General features: G+C 40.2%; 1 protein-coding gene across 1 annotated transcript in view; it reads right to left on the bottom strand.

Moving 5' to 3' along the window:
* Positions 1-27,668, bottom strand: part of SLC1A2 (solute carrier family 1 member 2) — a 79,767-nt gene that overhangs the window by 51,940 nt on the left and 159 nt on the right. The window lies entirely within an intron of this gene.

The following is a 27,668-nucleotide window of genomic DNA, read 5'->3' as shown; positions in this document are numbered from 1 at the left end:
TTTCAAGTAAGAAAAAATCAGAATAATTTGGTATTGATATGCTCTAGGGGGGAGCTTGAAACCTTTTATTTTACCCTAGCAATTAGTGTCTACAATGCCATCAAAGAATATTTCCATCTCCGAACATTTGTTACTGGGGCATGGAAATAATTTGCTATACAAATTCCTCTTGGGGATACTGAAAATAGTGTTCAATGTCTTAGGAAAAAAAAAGGTTCTATACAATACTGTCAAACAAATAACTAATTACTTCCTTAAGCTGAATACTTTCTGGCTTTTTGGGAATGTATAGCTTAACTTCAAATGAAGAAGCAGATTTAATTTTAAAGCATGCAATATTAACATGAGCTGAAATAAACCCAAAAGAACCATTGGTCCCTTCATTTCACGGAGCATTCTTGCAAACAAAACAATCAGAGGCCACAAACACTGAAGAAATCCTATTTAGTTGTTATACATGTAGTGTGCAGGTTATTCAAAACATTTGCCTTTAGAAATATTTTTCACCATAGCTTTTTGCGGCTTTGTTCTTTCTTTCTAGATTTCCCAGCCTGGGTTTGAAAAACAAACAGGATTTCTGCACTTGTTTGTTTCTTTTTCCTTAAAAAATACAAAATTCATGAGAATCTGGGAAAAACCTTTTAAAATACATATATATAGTTGTAAGTTTGAAAATCCCATTAAAAAAAACAATCCAGAAAAAATCTAAGTTCCATGTTCTACACAAACATGCTTTTAAGGCACAACTACAATGGCTGTAGGAAAAAAGAGGATTTGCATTCCTGATCATATCCTCTTCCCTCTAATGTTAGTGGCAGCTCTGCCCATCAGCCCAGCCTTTTTAAATCTAGCCAAAGGAAAAAACAAAACAAAACAACAAAAAACAAAAACCACACAAAAGCTCACTACTGATGAACCCTGTGAAAAAATGTCAACCATCCAGAAAGAGATTGTGCAGCAGACTTGATAGGAGGGCTGATCTTGAAACTAGAAACATAGGCAGGAATTTTATTACATCTGGCAAGTCTTTCAAAAGCCTAACTGAAGCCAGTTCATTGTAGGCATCACCAACTGCCTTACAGGAGACAAGATAGCTGCTAATAGATACAGATATACACTACTGTTCTTTTATCAGTGTTTTCCCTCTGCTGTGAATTTAAATCAGGATGTAAGTGCTATTGGCAACTATTAGGGCAATTAGACACATCTAAGGGAAAAGTTAAATGGAATAAGCCATTTCAGCTTTATTGGCAATAGTGGAGATAAACCAGTTAATGATTAATTAGTTCACCAGCGTTTTGAAGATCTATAACTCCTTTAGACTTGTCCTTGACTCTGTCAGGAGCTCCCTTTTACTTTGGTGATTTGCCAAACTTCCCTGTACCTTCATTCACCTGCCAGTGCAGTAAATAAATTGAATGCCTCCTACAACAGCATTGTTAAGATGCTGAAACGTGTCTGAGGCCACTACAGAATGACACTGGTTCTACTGCTGTTTTACTTTAGCTTCAACATGGAACTCTGATTGAAGGGGTGCAAGAGGAGCTGCAGAGGAGGCCAGCAGCACACACTCTGGGGAACAATGCCAGACCCCATCAGTGCAATGATTCAAACTGGCCAGTGCCACACCAAATGCTGAGACTCACAGCAGAGCCTCAAGGCTTCTGCCACATTCTTCTCATGGACAATCTCCTGAGCCTGGAAATGACACAAATAACAGCCTCAGTCTTTATCTTGGGCAGGTGGTAGTAGACAAGGTACCTGTTTCAGTAGTCCCTACCTAGCCCAGAGCTCTCTCCAGACTGTTTTCCAACTACTGACCACTACAACATTCAAGGTCCTTGCATAGCATCCCTTTATGATTCTAGCTGTACAAACTAAAAAGCAGTCTGTTTTTTAATTTTACCTTCCTCTTCCTCCCAGCAGTCTTCCAGAAGGCAAATCAGCTTGAAGTACACCTTATTCATTTCAAGCACAGGTATGGTCTCTGCAAACTTGTATCCAAATTCTTTTATGCTACACACCTTTCGACTTGAGAGGGAAAACATTAAAGGCATATATGGAAAATGCTTTATCAATATATGCTGGTGGGAATTTCTGATGTTTCTTAAGAATAGATTTCCATTTTTCACCTTCTTTCTGAGCTTGCTGTATTCAAATTGACATGGGCATCAGCTCTAGATAACGTTAATTTTACAAAGTTAATATTGGGACTCACATTCCTTATATCTCAAAGATCATCAACATGGGAAGGTCATGCAAGATAAGCAAGTATATGTGTCAGTACACCCTTAATTTGCACAATTGTGTAGATGTGGCCTTCTCTAGGTGCTCTCTTCCAAAGCAGAACCCTAGACACAATACTGAGAAGTTAGTGCCAACCTTGATGTAATTCTTAGTAACTTTATTCCATAACAACCCACCCAGCACCTTCTGTTTCAAGCTGCTTGATCCCAGCCACCCCAACAAAAATCAGAAATTATTTTCAGGAACTATGTTACAAGGACAGGAATACATAGGCGTTTGCCATAGAAAAGACATTTAAATTTCTCTCATGCATTTTAAAATGTTTAAAAATATTGACCTTAGAAAAATTACCTGACCCTCAGGTTTCTTACATCAGTGTTAGAGAAGTCTGATTTTGCTAAGCCTTAGGCTGGCATCAGAAATTCATCCTGGAGTCAAATGAGATGTGTAGTGAGAACATGGACCATCAGTTCACTGGATTCACTCCTGGGATTGTAATAATGAACATTAAATGAAAATTAAAGCACTCTTAGGCCAGAGTTACCACAGGCTTTATTCCCTCTATTTAAACTTTGTTATACCACTCAGCTTAAGAGAGTTAAAACAGCATAAAACTAAAGTGATCAACAGCGCAGCATTTTGCTGCTTGCTTAATTAGATTACTTAGCTGCCAAGGATAATCACCTCAACATTCTCCTCTCATGCTTCACCACAGACTTAATAAATCACTGCCCTTCTATTGTAGGATTCTAGACAGTTTTCATCAAAAACCAGGGTACTTTAATCCAGACAATGTACTAAACTTTTATTTACTTCAAATTACACTTCCCAAATGGTGTCTTTACAGAGGGAAAACAAAGAGGAAACTAAAAGAGTCTAGCAAATTAAATCCCATTTGTGGTTAAGCAGAATAACAAAAATGAAACTTCTTAGAAAATCAGAATATGCCACTTACACTTGCAAAAGCTTAAATGCAGTTAAACTCTGCCACCCTCTTCACAATGAAAATCACCATGTTTCACTCAAGACTCTTCTCAAAATGCAGCCATATTATTATGATGTAGAAAGGCAAATAAAGTAAGATTCTTCTAGAAAGAGAACAACATCATTGGCCTTACTGTCCTAATAACAACACTCCCTTAGGTGAGCATGCAGAACACTTCCTGACCCACTGAACAATGCAATTCAACCCATCTGACAAAGTTCCTCACTTTTCATTTTTCTCTCTCAGAATACTGGCTGTAACCTCATTTAGTCCAAAGGAGCAGACTCATAAACACTGTAACAGAGTTCAATGCTGCTGGTGACCAAAGACATCTTGACACCTTTCAGTAAGAAGAAAAATAAGTTCCAGTTGTGAGCTGGGAGTTAAAGTAGGCTCCCTGAAGAGATGTTAAGGCAAAGCTCTCAGCAAACAAGAGCTCTTTTCAAAATGCCCCACAAGAGAGGCCCTAAGTCTAACCTGCTGGTGAAATGGAAAGAGGGTTGCTGAATATAGCAACCCATCATGAAAATACCGTATTATAAACCCAAGTGACTGATAGCTTTATTCAGATTGGAACAAAAATCAGTTTTATTCTGTGGTTGTACTGCATCTCTCTTGTAAACTTTGATATAACAAAGGTAACTCTTCCCATTAAAAGTTAGGTATTTAAATTAAGATAGAACACCAAGTGAGGATCAGAAAAGCATTCCATTATAGGCTGCTCTGTGAGACAGAAGCTGTTTTTTATCTGTGTCTGTAGTAGATCAAAGGAAAAAAAAAACTTAATGTCTAGTGCGGAGGCTAAGGTTAGGTGTTATGAAAACATCTTCTTCTACTCAGCAGAAGTAAACTCTGGAGGCTGGGGGTGCTCTTTGCTAACCCTCTAGTTTAAAGAAAAAACAGTCAGAGATGGAGAGGGCCTTAATACATAGGCAGATAGTGAAAAGACAAGAGGGAATAGTTTTAAACTAGCAGAGGAGGGATTTAGATTAAATGTTAGGAAGAAACTTCTTACTGTGAGGATGGTGAGGCACTGGAACAGGTTGCCCAGAGAAGTTGTGGATTCCCTGTCCCTGGAAGAGCTGAAGGCCACGTTGGATGGAGCCTCGAGCAACCCCGTCTAGCAAATGGCTTCCCTGCCCATGTCAGGGGGATTGGAGCAAGAGGATCTTTAAGGTCCCTTCCAACCCAAACTACTCTTTGCTTCTGTGATCAAAGGGCCTTGATTATTTGATTGCATTTAATCTCCTACTAATTATCAGTCTGCCTCAGACAGTGAAAGTGTTTTACAGTTTATGCTGGGAAGAGGAGTCATGCTGCTCTCTGTGAACCAGGTTTGATGTGCTAAGTCCCTAACAGTGGTGTCTGGGTTGTTTGGAATCTAAAACGCCCTGTCATTTTTCAAATAACAAGGCATTTTTAAGGACCAAGAATTTCAGTGATGTTTATTAGCAGGAAGATTTCAACTGATAGCTTTGTACACGTGTTTCTTTAATAGCATGATGTCATTTAGTAATTTAAAATAATTCCAGATTCCTGATTTCTTCAAAAACCCAGGATCCACAGTCCATCTAGTGCAGATGTATTAAAATTCCTATTTGTTATATCTCAAAATAAGACAGCAGTTTCTTTGCTTTATGATTGTGATTCCATATTGTTTTAAGCACTGGTGTCTATTTGTAGTCCCAGTACCTATTCATGGATAAAAGCACGACAGTTTATTTTTAGTGAACTTTTTTTCCAAGTAGTTTTATTTTAAAGCCTGACTAATCTTTGCTGCACCACAGACTAGGCTGATCTCTTGATAAATCTCTGCTTAGATTGGTGGCTGAGCAAGACGACACCAAGTGCTTTTTCAGCTAATCCTCTTTTATATCTACCTTTAGAGGAGGGTAAGCAAGACACCGAAAGAACCACAGAGCATGCAACACTTCCCTGGGATCCTAGTGCAGCCTGGCAAAGATGGGGCAGCCACATGCATTTAGTTGTCTTCTCTTTCTTACCCCAGTCTTTTCATCTACCACATCATCTACAATGGATGACTTTGTTAGCTCTGTCTGCAATTACTGACTGCATCTCAAAGAGAGAGGAAAACATGAACCAGATTTACTTGCCCAGATTTTCTCACTTTTATCTTACTTACAATCTCTCTAAATAGGATGTTGGAAAAAAAACTGAGGAAGAAAAGCTGAGGGAGAAACAAGTTCAATTAATAGAATGGTGCATTTGGGATACATATTATTGTGGAGTTTTATTATATAATAAAAACAATGCCAAAGCCACCAACAGTTTTAGAAATCTTTCTCTTGGAGTCTGTGACTGGCAATTACACAGTCTGAGCCTGTAAGACAGAGATGCACAGACACACAGAGAGACCTCTTTTGTGTTCACAGCCTTGTAGCTGCTAATTCTGAATGCCCCCTTCCCTTGTACTGGGAAACATGATGCTATGAGTATTGCAGGTGGCATAAAGGTAAGGGTCACTTGGACATCATGTAATAAAAATAGGGGGGATTTCTCTGCTGTGAGGCAGGTCCCAGAGGCAGAAATACACATGTATGCACAGCAGACATATGGCTACAAGAAAAAACTATTTCACACACTAAAGAGGCATGAGAAGGACAAACAGTTGACTCCATCTGTCTTGGAAGTGACAACTTAGACCTTGGATTAATCCCAGCTGGGTAGAGGTAAAGATCCAAATATGTTTTCCTAATCTGTGCTGGAGTAATGGCCATGTGGAAAACAGGGTAGCTCTGGCAGGCACCTCCCCATTTCACCATGTCTCAGGGCACAGACCATAGTCTGATTTTCTTCAGTAAGAAAAAAACCTTGGCTTCAGCTTCCTGATGTGCTCTGCAGACAGGAAGAATGTAGTCTTTATTCTTCCAAGTAATCTCACAGGGACTGCTTGTAAGAGGAGGCATTGCAAAACCAGGCTTGAACTCTTCTGCCCCATGCTTAAGTAATTTCCTTTCTACTTCACAGAGGGAACTAAGATACAAGTACAAGAAAACACTGAATCATTCAGGTTCTGGTGAAATGACACCTAGATGTACTATTCAGCTTGAGATGTTTATTGAACTCTGGGCAGCGAAATGCCTTGAATGTGCAAGTAAAAGTCTCTATAAATATTTGACTAAATCTTATAAACCATACTCCAGCTGTAGCATTTTTGCCTTTCTTGGGGCATGAATTTTAGTTCTTAAATCCCCTGGCCAATCCTCCTAGTGCTTCTGCAGGGAAATCAGCTGAATGGGGTAGGGCTTAACACATGGTAACCTTCAGGGAGCCCGGTGTAGCCATCAGCTGTCTACAAGGGATGGCTAAACTGGCTGCAGGACACAGGAAAATATACAAGTGTTAGGGATGGGTGGAGACTAGCAAAAAGCAGCATTGCTCTTGTTACAGTCTGAACTTCTTCTCTATTTTTAACTCAGTCATGAAGAAATGACTATGTCCAAATCAGTATGTGTTTATTACAGACAGCCCCTGTGGGCTGAGTGGTAATCAACACAGAGCAAAAAAATACATATCATCCCCAAACCTTGTGGATTTTCATGAAGATTTACTGATTTTTATTTTTATTTCTTCTGTTTATCCTTTTCTTTCCCTTTTCTCTTTTTTAAAAATTTCTTTGCTTTTTCCAACCTGAAAAAACATTATTTATAACATTTCCATTTCAAGTCACAAGCAAGAGGGAGTTGCCTTGAATATTCCTGAATCACAATTTTATCTGGGTTTACTGAACAGCTAAAACATCTGCTAAGGACAATCCCACTGCTAATGTTATGGCCCCACACATTCCCCACAGGCCATCTCCTGCCCACCCCACTATCCAGTTTTCAGTGGATTGCATTTCAGGGTCACTCCTTGGCCTTAGTAAAGAGATCATTTCCAGCCATGGACTGCACCCCATATGGGGAAGGAATAGTTTCTTTGCTGCTAATAGGTGGCTTTGAGGCAGTGGTGCAGATAAGACAGTGATGAAGAAACTGAAGATAAGCAACTGCTTATCCTCTCCATTGTGCACACTGAATGTGTTAAGTGTGGTGGAAGGTCTCAAAACCCTAGGGACAACAGAATCCCACTGTAGAAGAAAAAGTAGGGCTAGATATTTTTCAATTTGACCTTTCTTCTCTCAAATAAAACTCTAAACCAGATGTCTAGCAGGTTATCTCGACACTTCCTGAGCAATTCAGGTGGTATGCCTTGTGATGTCAGAGTCACTTGTCCAGCTGGCTCATTAAAATTTTAAGGAATTTATCTTCCACCTCTTCCCCTAAAAATGTCCAAAACTGTCTAACGAATCTTGTCATTAATACAAAAATACATGCATACATTTGGATTTTATTCAGTAAATTCAAGTTCATTTTTCCTTTTTTTAAAAAAAAAATCCGAGTATTCCTGGTCATACCTCACAAGGACCAAGGAAAATAATTTCTTTCCTTTCTTCACAAATATTTGTCTCAACCTGCAGCATTATATCTCAGCTCAGAACCCAGCAGTAGAATATCTTCAGATAAGCACAGGCTACCTCCTTAAAACATTAAAGGAGTAATTTCTCCTTCCCATGGCAGTAATGGTAAAAACTAGCTCTTCTTCTCCCTCTAATTCTCTCAGCCTAGGACAGAAAACTGACTTCTAACAAAAACCTGACAAAGAGCAGGAGTCTGTGCTTTGAACTACAGGTTTTCCCAAGAAACTCACTGTGCTGCCACTCATTTGAGTTCAGCTGATTGGCCTGATCTGTTCCCAGCTTTGCTGAACAGCTGAAGTCTTCCATTCCCTCTGAAATGGGATCCCACATTTACCTCCACAGAGTTGCAGCGAAGCATGATCTGACTTGCACAGTTGGCAAGAAAGTTGCCTACTCTTCAGTTTATTGCTTTTCCTAGAAATAGAAGAATTTCTTTGGATAAGCACAGGCAACTTACTAGTAACTTTAATATTGCTATTTTTCCTTCCCATGACAGTAACAGTAGCTTCTCCCTCTAATTTTGTAGCCTAGGACAGAAAATTTATTTCTAACAGAAACCTGACAAAGAGAAGGAGTTTGTGCTTTGAACTATAAGTTTATCCAAGAAACTTGCTGTGCTGCCACTCATTAATGCCAGCTGGTTGGCCTGATCTGCTCCTATCTTTGTTGAACAGATGAGTTCCCTTACTGTCTCTGAGATGGGATCACACGTTTACCTCTATAGAGTTGCAATGAAGCATGATCTGACTTGAACAGTTGGCAAGAAAATTGCCTACTCTTCAGTTTATTGCCTTTTCCTAGAAATGATCAATGCCACCTGTCAGGTGTCTCAGCAAAGTGAAGCATCCGACACCACTGACTTTTTGGTTTCATCTTTTTTTCCCAAAGGACTCATTAAGGACTTGTGATGGACAGACAGGCAGATACAGCTCTTGTCTCTTTGGCTGATGAGGCTATAGTATCTGTTCTAGACCATCAGATATGGATTTCAAGCCTTGCATATAAAACCTGTCTTTGGTCTCATTCCTGCATATCAAAGCCTAGATGGAGAGTCAAGAAAAGACAAGAAGAGCTGTGGAAAATCTGTGCTAATAAAGATCACAACAATAATTATCAGCCTACAGTGATGTCTGAGTATGCCAGAAATCACAATATGAAAACTTGGAGTAAGATTTTGATTAAGCTGCATAGCCCTACAGCAAACTCTGAATTTGACCCAAAGGCACAAATTCCTGTTCATGAGGCACAAGGGTGATGCACAGCACCCTACCTCAGCTACACACGTGGGATGGAAAGGTCTCCTATCTGGAGTCACCAACCAAATCCCTTAGTGAGTAAAGAGTAAAGGCAAATCTGAATAACCAAATAAACCTGACTGTACATAAATGAGAAAAATGGGTAAGATCACACCAATAAATGGTTTTAAAGAAGTAAGGACCCATAACAGCAGTTATTCAGAGCCTTTTGGAAAAATAAGCATTGTGAAAACAAATTCTGTAAGCTTAAAATAATTGTCTGACCCTCTGGAGAATAGCTGCTGCCCATGCCAATCCCAGCCAGAACAGAAGTACACCTTGATCTTGCTATTAAAGGTGGAAAAAACTGTCCTCAAATCATGCCACTGGCATATTTCATTTCCAAGTGAATTGTCCCCTTATCTGCATGTTGATTTTCATACTAAGCCCTAAAAAGAATTTCCAGGAAATTATATAAAAGAAAATGTTTGAAGTATGTTTGGGAGAGGGCATATCTGAGCAAGTAAAACCCACTATGGAAACACTTAATAAATAGTGCAAAACCAGAATTTCAGAGCTCATCGATATAACTTTCATTTTCTTATAATATTAGAACACTACAATCTTTCCTTACATATGTATTGGTCAAAAAATAGTTTGTGGAATATTGAATGTACAAAAACCCCCTTAAAATTTTCCGCAATACTTTTACAACCATGACAATTCTGCATAGAAAAGCTGTATCAAAAACTAGCAGGCATCCAAATATTCCCATAAATTCTCATTTTTACAGTTACCACCTAATTTTAATTTTAAATAGTATTTTTCTTAATGGCAGGAGGTATCTTGTATGAAAAAAATTAAACCAACTGAATTTTGCATCGGAATTTTGAAGTTCAGAGGAAGAAATTTACTTTTTTAAACATAAACCATTCTGTCTCTTAATGGTTAGAAAAACTTTTAGAGCTGCTTAAAGCTTGAGAGTAGGAGACAAAGCTCCCAGACAAAGCATATAAAGAAAAAATATCTTATAGCTTACATAATGTACTATGAAATCCCAGTGCTACCAAACTTCTGCACTATTTTCTCATTAAAACACATGACACTACAGTGATCAGGAACAGAATTTAGCATTTTCTGCTGCTGAAGATCACTAATAATTTGAACAGTGTATGTCTTGACAAAGGGCAGGTAGATGTGTGTGCACTGCAGCTGAGGTTACTCCATAAAACACACATCCTGCAACTACCTGAACTTTGGATTGTCTTTATAAATTGCAGGCAAGCAGAAGGTCACATCTCTGCTGATATAAGCTGACAGAACTGCACTGAAGTCAGTAGAGTGATGATCAGTGGATAGAAGCAATAAATATATCTCACTGTCTGCAAAGTCATCTGCCTGAGAGAAAGTAACAAGAAATACTCTTTGTTTCCATTTTCTCTCTCACTGCACTTCCTGGAAAAGCCTTGTTTGGTTTCATGTTAACAGTGTAACAGGATCTGCTTCTCCTAGTGAAGGACCGGTTGTATATGGACACAAATGCACTCACACAACCACCTCCAATGCTGAGTTAGTGACAGTTAGAAGACAGCTTCAGTCTGTGTCCTTTGGCCAGAAAAGTCCCTGTCACATTTTTGCACAGCTCCTTCAGTTCCCTGGAGCAAAAATGCAAGTCAGAAGGAATGGTGACAGGTACATGGTTTGCTTCATGGTGCTGACCATGATTTCAGAAGGACTCTTTTGTAGTTTAGGCCATTTTTACCAGCTTGAAGTGATTATTATTTATAACAACACATAATTCACTGCTGCATGAGTCGCACACATGTTGTCAGCCTTGCTTCTCTAATAGAGCCACTCCCCTATGATGGATGGAGCAACAGCACAGTATAATATCGCAATGTCTTTTATTTTGGGAGAGGCAGAGTTAATTTTACGTAGTGGAGGGTGTTGGTGTTGCAACTGAGTGGAACTGGATGCCTAAGGGAGGGGAATTGGGATCATTCTTGGACTCAGTCCAGCCTGACTTGGCTGTGACTGAAACGCACAACCACGAACGGCAGTTTTGTGATATATGTAAAAGGAGTGATTGCAGTTCCTATGAAGCAGTCCCATAAACCACAGAAACATCACTTGTGGCAGACAAAACAGGGAGAAGCTAAAGGATAAATGTCTGTTGGGACTGGATTCACTCCCTGCAAGAGGCAAGATGAGATTTTTCAAGCATATGCAAATCAGACATTGTACATTGCACATTTGGAGGTCTCTTTAAAAGACTGTACTGAAGTAGCACTGAGACCTTCTTACCCATGGAGAAATATCAACCCAAACCCATTCTTCTGGGTGGCTCATTTAGCATCCTTCATGAGCACTGAATTCACATTGACCTAGAAACAACAAGCATGCCAACACAAAGTAAAGCTGTCAGGAAACTATGGTTCAGTTTAAAATCCAAGGCTAAGAAAGAAACAAAACTCAGAGAAACCACATATGACTAAAGATTTAAAAGGCTAATGAAGAGTAAAGAGAAGCTTGGCAGGCAGGTATTTCTGATGAGCTGTGAATCAGATAGTAGGAAGAAGAGAGCAACAGGTAGGTGAGGTTAATTCATAATCTCTTATATTGCACTAGAATATGACAATCCACATTAAAAGTCTTAAGTACACTACGGTATCTAATTGTCTAGACAGAATTTTCGTTTGGCAGGTTGGCCTTTAGGTTCAGGTTCTTGTCTGAAATCCTGACAGAGATCAGATCTCAGGTCAGCACAAGCACATCCTTCCTGCTCCGCCAGACAAGGTGCTCTGGGGTCAGCCTGCAGAGGGGCTGCTGCACCTCGGCCCTAACTCCAGGGCTCAACAGCATAAGACAAGCAGAAACAGACTGCCCCTGCTCAGGCTGACCAGAATGGTTACCATGACACCACACACAGGCTAATTTGACAGACAAGACACTGGGCTAATGCAGCAGCACAACTCTCCTGACTGGAATTGCCCTACGTTCCTCCAGCCCAGAGCAGAGGCAGAGCAATCTCAGCACAGCAAGGGGTTGAAAGATCTGCATCTTGAGGCTAATTGTATGAAGAGGCAATAGCTAAGTTTCAGCTCTCTAAATCCATTTCTGTCCAAGCCAACCTCTTTCTGTATCTCAAGCATCCACCTATACATCCCAATCCGCATTTTACCAGCACGTTACTCTAAAAGTAGCAGCATTAAGCAAACATGGAGGAACACTGACTGGTCTTTCTCCACTTCTTAAAAAATGTGATTAGCTGAGTTTGATGATATGAACCACCTTTCTATTCTGCTTTGGGAAGCAAACAATGTCATATGTCATACTTTCTATTATAAAGCAGATCGGAGTATTTGGAATTCCATCTTTTTAATACAGTGTATTTTTGCACTTCATCTGCTAACAGAATTGAATTCCAGGTTTGTATTTTCACAAGAAAAAAAAATGTCACTCCACAACTGCAACTTAAAAGTTGTATTATCAGCATATTACTAAATGGAGTTTCATTAGCCTATTTACTGTATTTCATTACAGAAATAAAACTCCACTTACCATATGCGAGCACTTTCCTCACAGCCTCACTAAGGAAGCATCTATTTGGCTTGTTTTGGTTTTCTCAAGTCATATTTTTTAGTGTTAATTACACCCTCCCATACAGCCCTTTGAGTCCTTGTGGTTACCTATTATCTGTATGGCAGCATTTACTGTTAACAAAATGCTCTGTGAAGGGAAAACTGGGAAATACCACATAAATGTTACTGAGCTTTACCTGTTTTGGTTTTGTTTTTTTTCCACTGAACCACAAGAAATCATGCACTACTTGTTTTTTAAGTGTCCTTCTCCTTTTACATCCACAGTGCGAGGGAACTTTGCCACAGAGGGAACAAGGCAAAGTGTGAAACACTCAAAGAAAGGCCCGTGGCTCTGACACTGTATTTCTAAGACAAGTATGAGTCAAATTCATTTCATGCACACCATCCAGTGGTTTTATTAGCTGCCAGGCTCGAACTTGCAGAGTGTCTCATGTACTGCTAGCTGGTAGTCAGAAACAGGCAGAGTCAAAATCAATTCTTCAACCCCACCTCCTGGCCTCATCTGGGCAGTCCCATTTAGGACCAAGCTGAGGAAAACAAAGCTGCTGAAACTCACAGTGCACAGAAAGAAGATGAGATCTTTTTGAGGGAGGCAGCAAAGCCTTTCCAATTCTAAAGGCTTGCCTGCACTGGTAATCCACTGTGGTGCAGGCAAAGGTAGCATGCTGGGTCTCCTATACTTTCAAGGTATACTCAGTTACTTTCCCCTTGCTTTGGGGTAATCGTATCTGTGTGAGGATTTACTGCAGAGTAGCTCATGCACAGCCCATTAGCAAAAAACTTGCTTCACAGTAGGCAAGCCCATACACTTCCAGACAGATTGAAGGACTTCTAAAGAAAGACTTTCAGGTAGCAGGTAATCAGCAAAGCATTAGTATTTACATGTGACACATATCACGTATTCTATGAAAGTCTGGGCTTGAGCAAGAAGAACAGCATGTTCCACTGACAATGCTTTTTTGCTGCCAGCCACACTGGCAATAGTCTCACTGAAGGAAGCGTAAGCCTGAAATGAAATTTTCCACTATTACAACTGATGAGAAATGATTGCCACAACATGGGCAAATAGCCAGAGCAATCTGTACTGGCAAACCCAAATAAACGATGCAAAGCTGGGCAAGAGAGCTGCAATCAATTAAATGTGCATCACCTTCCTCACATTCCTTTGTAATTAATTTTTATTTACTCTTGCAAAGAGTAAAGATCTAAAAAGTAACCAACAGACAGAATACCTACCTAGCAGCTATTAAAAGAAATACTTGTTTAGCACTGTAAAAATGTGCTTTGTTCCTCACTTCCTTTTCAATTAAAACCTGACACTTGTATAATGAATTAGTTCTAGCAACTATCAAGTCTGATTCTAGTTCAGGTGACCAACTATTGCCAACAGTCTGAAAAAAAAAATTACATAGAGGCTTATAGTGTGAACAGAAGAGAGCAGGTAGCCAGCCAGCCAACCAGCTGTTAAATCCTATTGTAGTTTTTGTCAGGGGTCACTAGTTAATCAGTTCCAAAAATTGAGACCAAGAAATTTTCAGGTCTGAGGGGTGCTAAAATGTCTGGGCAAACTTGTGGGACACTGCATATGAACAATGATGTGAGAGTGGATATTTGCACTCACAGTCACTGAGAACACACACTCACATGGGACAGTCTGTTTATGAGTCTGCAAAGAACCACCAAGGAGTGCAGTGCAGGGAGGGTCTTCAGAAGAAGGTCTGTCCATACAGGCACTAAACACACTGTACAAAACTTCCACCTCATATGTGAATGAGTGATTTTATAAGAGTACTTGATTTAAGGCTAAATTTTGGAGTATTTTCTGTTCCACATACATAATCTGGGTATTTCAAACAGTGTAATTCTTGGACAGAAGGATACTCATCTGAGAACAAAAAGCTAAAGATACAGCTCAGCCACTCCTCTACCACTTTCTCCAAACTCTGGACAAAAGAAATGTTGAGGAGAAAATACAAGATAAGGATGTCTAGTACACTCATTAGCCATTAAAAACAATCTCAAAGTTTTGAAAATTAAAACACCTGCTAGAATATTCTAATTTATACTGGGATGAGACTGTGAAAGTCAACTTCCACAGTGCCCAAATACTTCTTTTACCCTTGAACCATGATGAAGAGAATTTCACAATAAAACTTTAAAAAAGTTGTTTTGAGGTCAGTAATACCCAGACACACAAATCAATGATAGCTAGGTCCTATTCACTTTAATGTAAGTTTTGCAATATATCAAATGAGACAATTTACAACTCTGCCATATTTGTTAGTTATGTCCTAGAGACATCTGATAATTTAGTGACAGACTTGGGACATAACAGTAACAGCATGTTAGAATGTGTTTCTTTTGGTATGTGTCTGTCTGTAAAACTTCTTCCGTGTCTCAGTAGATATGAGGGAATCTTCTTTAAATAAGACCATTCACAATAATTGTTTATAGCCAATTTCAAGAAAACACACTATTCTGTTTTTCTACTCTTTGTCATGTAAAAAAGATTTTTCTAGGGTATGATCTTGCTTACTCAACAGATATAATAACTTTTCTGTCTCCTGCTACTCGGTCCTACTAGACAGAATCTAAATGCATGTCATAAGCGCAAGTTATTAGGAAGAAACTGTATGTTGAAACATGAGACATTATTCCAGGAAACTGTTAAAGCTTCAGACAGGTTTTGACTTTCCTGTTCCTGAGTACTCTTTTGTAATAGTCCACAAAACAAATAGTGATGGAAGACTAGCAAAATGCAATAACCCAATCACCTGCCAAACTTTCCATTCCCGCTTTTGATGTACATTTGGCACTAGTGCATTTCCTATCACTGGGAAATGTCCTGTCTATCTTTCAGGTACGTGCTCTTGATGTTTAAATGCCTAGATTTAGAAATCAGCCACTGTTAATAAACCCATCAGTTCACAACAGTGATTATAAAGAGCAGTTCTGAGAAAGGCAGTTTGCCTCTAAAAATCAGTCATGATTTTCAGGTTTACAGATAATTTAAGCTTCAGCTTGGAAAACAAACAAACAAACAAAAACCAAACAAACAAAAACCTCCAAACTAAAAAAAAACCCAAAAACTGAAAGAAAGCAAAAGGAGAATCTAAGCTTTCCCAAACAATTCAACAAATGTGAAGACAACATGGTATTTTTGTAAGAGGAGGGAAACCACTGCAGGTCCACACAAAGAAGTTGACCCCTTATCTGGTCTCCATCTGCTCTAGTCAAGCAGAGCAAAGGCACTACCAGCATCACCTGGAATGAAAAATATGGGAAACAGAGAGTTTTGCATTGCCTGACTGGCGACGGCGACAATTTTCCTACCCATAGCTGCAGATTCTGGTGTGACAGGGAGCAAACTTCCCACCTTAACTCTCCATCTATAAAAATGAGAGTACATTACTTCTCCAAAGCTGTCTCTGATTTCTTTGTTACCATAGGAAGATAAATTAGGAGATATTATTCTTCCTGTACCTGTCATTTTAGCCACAGAAGCACATCTGGAGCCTACTGTTATCACAGCACAACTAATAAACAGACTGGAGAAATAACACCTCTGTGTAGCCACTCTTGATATATCATGGATGAGAAGGGAGGTTGACCAAACTATCATCTTTCTTGATGGCAGAGAGAGTATAAATAGAGGGTAAGTGGCTAGAATTTAAAATCCTCCTTTGCTTTCCTTTCCCTCCTCCTTGGAAATAATGAAGAAACAGTCTATGGCAGTTATTGTGATGGTGTCCAAAATTATGAAAACACTTCCAGGATGGTGTATGGTCAGTGAGTAACCCAGGGCAATTACCAGGCATTAACACACAGGCAAAAGATGGTAATTAATGTGTGCCCCTCTTTTTAGTTCTCAACCTTGCAGCCACATCTGACCTCCAGGCACCAAGTGCTGTTTCTGCAGCTTCAGTTTGACATTTGATGTGTCTGTCCAACCCATGCCCCATTCTGTCAGGGTCCTTTCATCAGCACTGACCAGCTTCCAAGGGATGGTGTTTAGTGCTCCCTTTATGGAAATAAAGCCAGTGGTTTTGATGTAAGAGCTCTAGCCTTTTCTTCTCATCTCCAGCACTCAGCAGGCTATGGCTGTCAGAAGCAGCCTAGCAATCTCAGACATGTGCTGACTGCTTAAATCCTCCTGAATTTGCACGAGGAGGAGGGATATGTCAGCTCTTACACTGATTCAGGCATCACAGTGATTTTGTACCTTCAGTGCAGAGCCTGAATAGAAAATATTATGAACTGTTACCACCCAGTGGAATTAAACTGTCACTTAACACTTTTCAAGTTCATTGTATCAATCCTTACACTGTTGTTCCATCAATTTGTCAAGGAAGTCTAAGCAGTGAACAAGTTTTATATGCAGGTTGAACAGCATGACATACAGCAGAAAATCATTTGTACTTATCAAAACAAAGGGCAAATCCAGACTGAGTGATGCAGACACACAGGAAAACTTGACAAATTAAGTATTACTGATTTTTGTGGTTTTATTGTTAGGGACTACATATGCTGGCTTCACAGGGTATTTTGGAAGCAAGTTAAAAATTGACAGAAACAAAGACACAGGTATTCGAGCTTTTCTAAGACTACATCTTTAGTACTCTCTCAATTATAATGCATTCTTTTCTCCTGTCTTGGACAATACATACAGTTTAACTAACAACTGATATTTTGAATTAGAAACATTTATCTGTAGGTTAGTGAATAAATAACTCCTACAAATTGAGTTGGTTTTGGACTCCATCTTACTCCTGCCATCACCACAGCACTACATCAAAGGGCTATAACAACTGAGAGTGTCTTTTTTTAGATACAAAAATGCATCACACAAAGAGTTCTGGTGATAAACACTGCCACACCTTTGCTGCAGCAGCTTGCTGGAGCTCTGTAAGAGAGTGCAATTGTCCAGAGCAGACAACTGTCTTTCTACTGCAAATGTATGTAACACTTAACACATGGCTAGGCTCTGAGCCCCAGTCTAGGCTTTTGGACACTGCCAGCACAATGACAAAAGGCTCGAGTGGATTGGTCTCCTAAGATGCAGAGGATTCCAAAACACGCACAACTGCAAAACTGAAATACCTGAACTCAACAATGTACCTCCTTTGTGGACAGGCAAAACAATGTAAGTATTTAAGAGCACTTGGTAACACAATACCTCCATCTAAACCAGGAAGCTGTTCAGAATCCAGGTGGCCAGAATGGGATTCCTTCAGTGTGAATTTAGCTACATATATTCTTGTTTTATGTTTCACAAAATCCTTAACTGCAACTGATAGTAACACTATCATTATTAAATATTATTGAGGAAAAAAAGAAGTGTCCTGGCAAAAATAATCACCATAAATACCAATCAACATATTGGGATTTCCCCTTTGCACTATGATCTTTAGTCTACTGCCCGGCTGCCAAAAAAAATTAGTCTTACACAACCACACTGACCCTGTGTGTTTCCTGCTGCCCAGTAAGTCTTTCCACCTACTCACTGATTTCAAGCCACACAATTAGAGGATCAACATTCAAAAGACACTGCAGTCTCAGTTACCGAGTGAGAGTGAAGCCCTCCCTCCTAGACCTCCCTGAGAGAGGCTGCAGTGGGAGTTCAAGCTTTATTTGGTTTGCAAGGGTGCCACCGTGTGACACAAACTCGTCACCAGAAAAGGTGACAGGAATGTCCTCCTCAAGGCACTCCAGCAATGCACTTAAGAGAAGGTGACTGCTGTGAGGCCTTTCTGCCCTAAATGTTGAGCCCATTACAGTATCTTTCAGAAGATCCTCCCCAGGTTGCCCTTGGAAAGGGTTATTGGGAACCCCTTTCAGCAGATCACCAGGGAACAGATGCCCGCATATGGGGCAGGAACAAAAGCAAGAAGAAAAGCAACAGCTAATACTGGAAGCAGCAGAAGGCTTCCTACTAAAGTACTTTGGTATTACAGTGAGAGGAGTTTTGTATGTTTTTGCCCTACTCAGCTGTGAAGGTTCCTCTAAGCACTTTTTATGTCAATAGAAATAGTATTTCCTGACAGTTTCCAGCATGGGACACTGCAAAATGCCTGTTCTAAGGTCTTCTGAAATGTCAGGTGAGAGATTCTGATCTGTTTTCCACTACCTGACCTACATTCTGTAATATAAATAGCAACCAGGTGTTAATTAATTCCCATATGCATGTGTGTTATGTGGATGACGTGTTTATACACACGTGCGCTTTTTGGGACAAATCTTTTCTCAGTTACCACAGCAAAAGTAGGTCTTATACAGATAAGGACCAGATGCCTAATTAATGAGAGAGTTTTCTGCCTCAAAGGAAGTGTATTTAACCATATATACTGGAGATGCTGCCTCTGCCATTATATGTGGCCCAAAACCCTCCGCACACTCGGCATGAATTTGCAACAGAAGCCTCCACACTCTGTGTGATTGGAGACCACGGTTTACCTCCAGCCATGCTTTGCCCTTCAGCAGCCTGTGCTGCTCATGGCCAGTAGGACAACTATGTCCATTAGTGACTTACACAGGCAATGACTCAAAGGCCATGGCAGCACCTCAGCTTGTGGCTGCAGAAGCGATGCTGCTAGCAGGCACATCAGCAGCCAGGAGATGATGAGAGCCTGCCAGGAACACCTTGCCCACCAGGGAACACTTACCTGAGGCCTATCAGTGACCAGCTGAGGGTAAACTTAAATTAGTAATTTAGTCCAAAGTGAGCTTCTGCAGTGAACTTCCTGAAGTTGCCCACCTGCTGTGCTCTGGTTCATGTTAAGGAGCTGAATTACATTTGGATTAAGCTATACCAGGAATGTACTCTACCAGCACACCTAAGGCCCTCCACATAGTAACAAGCACAGTGTGGACTTAGCACGTCTGGCTATCTCTGTTGGGTTGGATTATTATTTATGCATACATAGCCTGAATCCAATCTCAGGAAAAATCAGTACATGGCTGAGTGTATTACAGGATGGTGTGCCAGCAGTACATGGCACCATAGCCATAGCCAAGGACTAGGATATGAAGATACTACACAGAGATAGCTGTATACCATGTATTTATCATGCACAGAATCTCAGAACAGTGAAAGTTGGAAGGGACCTCTGAAGAGCCTCTAGTCCACTCTCATATCCCTAGCTACACATTACATATGTGTTGTCACTTATTCAATTAAGGATTCCATGGCCCCAGGCAGTTGGTGGGTTGTAAAACCCACAAATGCTGGCCTTAATTTTTGTACTCATAAATAATGCTGATCTTTTTTTTTCCCTGCCTTGAGAAACACGCTTCGAGGCTCTGTATGGGCTGACCCTGGGATACAAAGGGTACCTGTGTCTGCCTGTGTGCTAGCCTGGCAGATCCATACTAGAGCTCTCCTGCACTCAAGATAATTAGCTGGACTAAGAGGCTGTCATTAGCCTGGACAGAACACCAGACTAATACAGTTACACCACTTTCAAGATCTAAACTGGTCCCTGGTCACGTTGCTCCTCCATATTGGAAACATGTACCAGAAGTGTTTGTCAACCCCTCTAAGAGGGTGCTGCATCAGACACAGCTGTCTAAAGGAGCAGGAATGAGCAGGTTTGTTCCCTGCACCTGCCAGACAGCCTTTGTGAATGATGTGCAGTGTCAGAAGCTTAGCAGTGCATGTGACTTGTTTAGCGGTGATCTCTGTCATTGTCCCTGCAAGAAATCAAATCTCCAAGATCCAAACTTCATTCAGCTGCTGGATAAATGACAGTACATAAAGTACAATGAACAGTTGGAAAGGCAAACACCAGGGGTTTCTGCCTCAAGGGAGATGAAGTCCACCATCTGGAGACCACATGGTATGGCTTGAGGAGGCCACATGTCAATCAGAAGTGCAGTCATTCCCAGATGTGAAGCACAAATTTGGCAGCAGGGCTAAGTGAGACTAACTTGAATCATACAGAGATGTGAACTAGCAGGTGATGCAACTCCCCTTAGACCCATTTACCTGTTTTCTTTGGGATAAATGAATTCATTTACACTTTTGAAAAGTATCAGTTTGAATGTAGATTTTACTTTTAACCCTTTGTAAGTGTTCTAGTACCAAACTGACCATTTTCTCACTCACATAGATTTTACATTTGGATATATCTCTGGCTATTCTCAATATGCCATAGAGATAATAGATTAAATTTAAGCTTGCCCCAAAATACCTACTTCAGAGGGGCTGTCCATTATTCTCTTATTAGGGATGTAGTTGATAGTGAGCTATCAGAGAATAAGAAAAAGTTCAATTCATGGATGGGGCTCAAGGACCTTGACTTTGGGAGTGGAGCAGCATCCTGCTCACTGAACATTCAGGCAGGCGGCCTCTATGCCTCAATATGGATACCAGTACTAAAAACCAAGGCTGCAAAACTGCTGTTGTGAAAATCAACATTGCAAAATATACTTGCAGGGTGTGACATTGACAGAAAAAAAAAAAAAAAAAAAAAAAAAAAGGCGGCTCAAAACTTCCTGGAAATTTTGGAAGCAACATCACTGAACCAGCTGAAAACAGAATCAGATACGCCTTTTTATGCAGCCTGCAGAAAAGGAGGATGAAGGGGGACTTTACTGCTCTCTAAAACTCTCTAAGAGATTGTTGGCACCTTGAAAAACACAGACAAATATTGTCTTAGTCTACTCAAAACAGTGAAACCTTTTCCTTTATATTGGAGGCCCCACCATTTTAATGTTCTTAACTGAAGCTGAAACTAAGAATTTATTTTTGAAAAGTAAAAATTAAATCATTTTCATTTTTAGAATCTCATGCTATCTTCTTTTCTTTAAAATGCTTCAATGAATTTGATTTCTCAGACATAGCAGCAAATATGATATACTACATTTTCTTAAACTCCACACTGTTCTCCTAAAGAAGCCTGTAATTAGCAGGAGTATTCCTTAATTCTTTTATGCCTTGGTCCTTTTTTAGTTCTTCCTTGTAAGAATCCTCAGTTTGGAATTGCTTACATACAATCAAAGACGTTGCATATAAAAGTTAGAAAACATGACAAGCTTTGAACTTAGTCTGTTTTCTTTCCTAAGGACTGAAACGTATTGTAGTTAATTGTCTTAAAACTTTAAGCACACTGAGAGCCTTTAAATTAATACAGAAGTAGGATTAAGTATATAAAAGCACACTTATTTTTTATTGCTTGTATGCCTCTGGTAATAGCATTTTAAAGTAACGAGCTGGAGGCTAAAATTGGGTGAAACATTGTACTGAGTTGGCGAAAGAGGAGTTTCATTAGTGGATGGACTATTACAGAGATGATGGATTTGACAGATCCAGCCAGTGTGTTCAAGAAATCCTACAATTAATTGCTCTAAATAGCAGGCATTGTAACACATTCCGCTGGAGAAGGGAATTAAATGGCACAGAAAATGGAAAAGTACTACACGAGAAGGTATTGAAGAAGAAGGACTGCTGGTTAGCCCTGAGCCTTCACCCCACACCCCTCACACTCAACACACTGCTTGGGTATGGAGACAGCTCTTCACAGAGACAGCCCAACACTGCAGGCTCTTGTTAGTGTGGGAACCATGTCCACACAGAGTCCCAGCACTCCCACTGTCACCTACACCACGAAGGAACCCAGATGCCAACCACAATGCCTCTGAAAGAGGACAGAGTTTTAATGTTAGTCTTTTTAAACTGAAAAACTGTGACCCTTTAAACACTGTTTACAAATGAACAGTTTTTAGCAGTCTTCACTGGGGCAGACTGTATGTCAAGGGGAAACACGAAAATGAAGGAGAGACAATTAAATGCAAGAATCTTCTAGCACAGCAATACAGTACTGCTTTGTATGCTGACTTCTCAGTGCATTGTATACAAACATCTACATGTATGTCCATGGAGAAGGCTGTACATATAGATTTATCTCACAGAAACCTACGGTAAGATAAGGCTTTTGAAAACTTTAGTAATGTTTTAAGGAAGCACAATCTCCCTTCAGGCTTCATATATCTAATCCAATAATATAACCTGCTATTTCCAAAAAGTTCAAAATAAATAAGCACCTGTAGACTTTATAGGAAACATATTAATCCATGTGTGTCTATAAAATGATATATGCATAAAAATGGAGTTACTGTCTAGGTGACAAATTCTTTTTGAAAGGGTATCTTAAGGCCAGACTGAAGGTTGGGGCTATGAGAACTATTGTGTTGTTTAAGGATCATGAGTTATCTTCTGTAAAGCATAACTGTCTTTTTTACTGAAATTGATGAGAGATTTGCAATTGACAACAGTGAAATGAGGTCAGAGACACAACTGATATGACTAATTACCAAGCTACATTCACTCCATCTGTCCCACAAAATGTCTAAGAGCGAGCGTAGAGTAAAACATCTCCATCCTATGCTGATGCTCATCAAATCCTGCACAAAAACAAGTGAGAGCACTTGGAAGATTTCATCCTCTGAAGTATCTAAACATTTGTGCCAGAATAATTCCGTAAGTTTCCATGTAGAGAAATTTTGTGGGTAAATCACAGAATAAGAACTCAGATGACAAGAAATGTGTGGGTGTGCTTGTATATATTGTGGCAGATCCTGAAAACCCACTCTCCTATGTAGGTGCCTGAACCCTACGATGAAATGCCACATTAGTTTTCCTGACTCACCTAGGTGTTTCATGTTGTCTCCAGGCTAGCTGCATAATACATGCTGGCAATCTCACTTTCAGGCTTTGTCTTGACAATCCAGCAAACTGCTTATGACTCCTGCTCCAAGATCCAAAACCATCACAGCTGCATGACTAAAAAAATAATCCTGCGTAGTAAATGAATTCCTAATGTTTAAATTTGTTCAAAAAAATGTTGACAGGTTAACGTGTATTCACAGAGCTTTATGCCAGTAAGGTATTTATTATTTGTGCCTCCTGTGTTTACTTATGTTGACTAATAACCATCTCTCTACAGCTAGTATAAAACCTATTTGGGTTCCACAGCTCCATTGCTCCATTTGGAGAAATCAAATCATATGCTCTCTGGTGTGGACCAAACTTTTATTGTTTGGTGATCTGGTAGCGCACACAAACAGTACTCCTGATGTTGCTATTGCAGTTTCAGACAGTGCAATTGCCAATGAAGATAGGAATATCTATAGAAAAATGTAGAAACAACCAAGTTTGGAGAGGAGGAATTGACCTCAGATGAGGGTTTTTGTTTGTTTCCTTCTAAGTAAGATATTGACAGAGTCAAATGCTGAGGCAAGGATCTCTGTACCTGCCATGCAGTTTATTTGCTACTGTGAACAGAATGGGAGCACTGCATTTGTGCCATTTCATATTACATGAACATCATTTATATTGTGTACATAGAACTGAGAAGCATTATTTCACTAATCAAACCATGATGGTAAGCAATTACCCAGACTTCTGCCTATTCAAACATAGTGATGTTTCATACTCTTCCACTTCACTGATTTATTTTGTAGCAGGGTGCATACACACACAATACACAGATGTGCCCGTTAACTGTGCACCACAAATCTGAACAGGCAACATCTCTGTGCTTTCCATAAACCTTCAGAACTGAGACCAATGGAAGTGGAAGAGCCCACATCAGTATATTAACCTCTGCAAAATACGGTGATCGCACCCAAGGTGCCCACTGGGAATGGCCACTGGCACACGCTGACTCCCTAACCATGCCCATGCACTGGGAGAAGAAGGCTGCCCACACAAAGGCACAGGGCTGACCTGCACACAGGGCTGAGCTCCTGGCTCACACACCTGCTCTGACTCCGTTTAAGTTGCTTCCATAGATGCAGTGATAGTGTCTCCTAGTGGCTATATTCCTGAAGGAGCAGACTCTAATCCAAACTTCACACCTGAAACTCCCGCTCTTTAGAGGCATACAAAATACAAACACATCTCTAGATTTTTAGAGTATCTAAATCAGCCCTTTGGAAGGGGTTTTTTTTGAAAAATACAAAACCAGAAAAACAGTAGCAAGGTACTCTATTCTTTCCCTTTAGTAAGACTAAAGAGAGAGATAAGAGCCATAATAAAACCATGTGAAGCAAGGACTTTGCTCAGAGGTCTGAAGGCAAGCATGGGCATCAACCGATCAGAGTCAATTTCATGTAACCTTTAGGTCCTATCAAGACCCTGTAAAAGCAAAAGAAATGCTGAAATGGTCTGCTTTGGTAAATCTCCACAGATCAACCCACCACGTACTGAGCCCTACACCAGACACCACAGTCTGTAGGTATGGACGCACATCGTGGGATCTTTGAACCACGCTAAGCACTCATGAAAGGTGATGCCAGCACAGATCAGAAGGCCGGGTCTCCCAGCAGCATCCTGCCTGCAGTCATGGCCAGCAGAGGACGTTTAAACAGATCATAAAAACAAGAAACCTTGAACTGTATCCATACTTGGCGCTAGCCCTTCCTCCTTGAACAGGCTATTTTCCATTTTCGAGACCAGCTAAACACCAAAAATCCAACTTAGTAATGAGATCTGTATCAGGGAATTTCATGAAAGAAAGACTAAACCTTCAATATAGAGACAGCATAAACCAAAACCCCACTAGCTGGAACTACAGTAAGGTAGACCCAGAGGGCACATGAGTCTGATTTTGCCAGGTTGTTGAACGTTTCCTTTCTCATTTTCTTCCAGTTGAAGTTTCCCATTGTTAACCATCCTCTTGGAACAGAAAGATTTGTGCAGCAAATTTCCATACATGGATAAGCTTAACCAAATAAAATATTGAAAGAAAAAGAAAAGAATAACTGGAAAGGCACAGGCAAGGAAATCTTTCCTACCAAATCCCATCTGCCAGTGACAACTAACTCTTAACAATGGAGCACAGATTTACCTTCCTCTGTATATATATCAGGGCCTTTTGTTGTTCTTTAAACATCCTGTCACACACCTGACATTCTCACTTTGAAGATTTTACATAAGCTTCCCTGTTAGAAGAGTAGTAAGTCACTACAAAAATTACTATAGTTGGACCAGTTTTAACATGACAAAATAAAACCTTTATATACTTCTGATCTCAAGTAACATATCTAGCTGAACATCCCAAGAAAGACTAGATGTAAATATGGAGTGCATCCCTTTTTTCCCACCTCCAGCAGGTCCTTCTCCATTGTACCTGTGTGTGCCTGATATAGTGCCCATTGCTGAAAGCAGAGCAGTGTTTCTGCCACCATCCTCACATTGTGCCATCACCAGGGGAAAGCAATCCTTGAACAAGGTCCAGTCAATATTCACTTTCCCTGATGATCCTTTTGGTGCCTCAGTTTGCTGACCTTTACGCCAGAGTGAAAGCTAATTTCAACCCTCATCTTTTCACTTGAGGGGAGAGAAAGATGAAAATTCAGTTTAGGAAAAGGTTCTTACTGGTAAACACAGATTGACAATTGAAATGCTTCCCACTCAACTTCTTTTTCCACACCTCCTTCAGCTGTCACAGACTGCTAACTGAATCATACCAAACAACAATTTCAGTTTGTCTAAGTCTAGGTAAATTTCCTACAGAGTTTGAAAACAAGGCCTAAACTTTTAGGTTCTTTTCTCACCCTGACAATTTTGCTCTGTTCTGTAAGAAAAACAAAAGCATGCATCTACTGAAGCCTTTCTGGTTTTGGCACTCTGATCTTTTGTAGCCCGCCTATTCAAATTCTTTTAAAAGCACCTCTCTTTCTCCACACATTTAAAACCTCCTTTCATCCAAAGTTGACAGATCTCTCTAACACAGCCACCTCTTACTAAACTCCTGTACAATTGATCCCACCTTCCACCTCTGGTCCAAAACAAGCACAGACCTCTACAGCTACTTCATGTGGGAACACAAACACCAGATGACCGCACCACTCAGAGGAGAGTGATAGTTGGGGTAGTCCAAGGATACAGAAGGGAAAGAGCTGCAACCCTACGCTGTCCTTCCATCTCTGAGCTTCTTCCTCATGGCTCTGATCATTTGTTGACAGTATCTAGTTGGATAGAGGAAAAGCTACATAGGGCAGATTAAACTGCTGGGCTGCCACCAAAACAAAAATGTACAAATTCAGTAAAGAAATTCCCTGCAAAGGTAAGGCAATAAGCAAATGGTAAATTAATTATTTCTGCCACAGTCCTGTGATAAGCCCAAGAGCCTTACATATTTGTCCTCTGTTAGACTGGAAGATTGTCCTTTTACCAAAGCAACACAAACCAGAACTTTCAAATCTTTCATTCCTCCCAAGCCAACTGCTTGGGGACTGCTGCACAGACAGCCAGTTTCTTCTTCTGGCCAGGTAATGGGACACTTGTGTGCACACCCTCCCAGACATGTGTCGGGTTATTTAAATCAGCTCAGCAAGTCTTTTAGCCTGAGAGACACAAAGGCAATATAAACAGAGCTTCCTTTTGCACTCTGTCCTTAGAGAGTCCTATCCTGAGCAGATCATGCTGATACAACATGACAACATCCAGGGATAAAGGGGAGGCTCACACTAAACGCAGTCTAATACTAGGCAGTGTTATAAGAGGGCAAGCAGAGATCAGTGAAATCTTTTCTTTTCTTTCCTACTACCAGCAAGTCTGTAAACTGAACAAGCCCCCTGCCCCACTGGAGAGTGATGAAGTGGGTGACTCCTGCAATCCTGGCATGGGTAGGGACAACGGTTTCCTTCCAAGGGACACTTATCAGAGAGGAACTGTGTTTGCTTTTCTTTAAAGCCTCTTGTAGAACCCTTTGCCCTTCCCAGCATTTCTCTTGCTAGAACTTTAACGCATTTGGCACACAACTGCAAAATTGCACAACTCCTCAAGAAGTTGGATTTGTTTATTGCCTTTTGAAGGGATGGCTGTGGGGGACAGGTTTTCGATTATTTTTAAAATTATAATATTAATTATTATTGTTATTATTATTAACACTACTATTATATTTAGGAAGAAGGTTCCCCTTCCCTATTGAGTGAACCATTCAATCGTACTCTTCTTTCAGGCAGGTGGTTTAAGCTTGATCTGCCCTCCAGGGGTTAAATAAAGATGTGATGGGAAGGAAAACCAAGACCTTTCCAGCGGCTCATATTTGAAATTTTTTCCCTCGCTCTCTTCTATATGTGGACCGTCTGCTTCTCGTTTGCTCCTGCTCCCT

The sequence above is a fragment of the Zosterops lateralis genome (assembly GCF_965231275.1).
Source record: "Zosterops lateralis genome assembly, chromosome: 6".
Classification (NCBI taxonomy): Eukaryota; Metazoa; Chordata; class Aves; order Passeriformes; family Zosteropidae; genus Zosterops; species Zosterops lateralis.
Note: the sequence above shows the minus strand (reverse complement) of the source record. Positions and strands in the feature narration are given on the sequence as shown.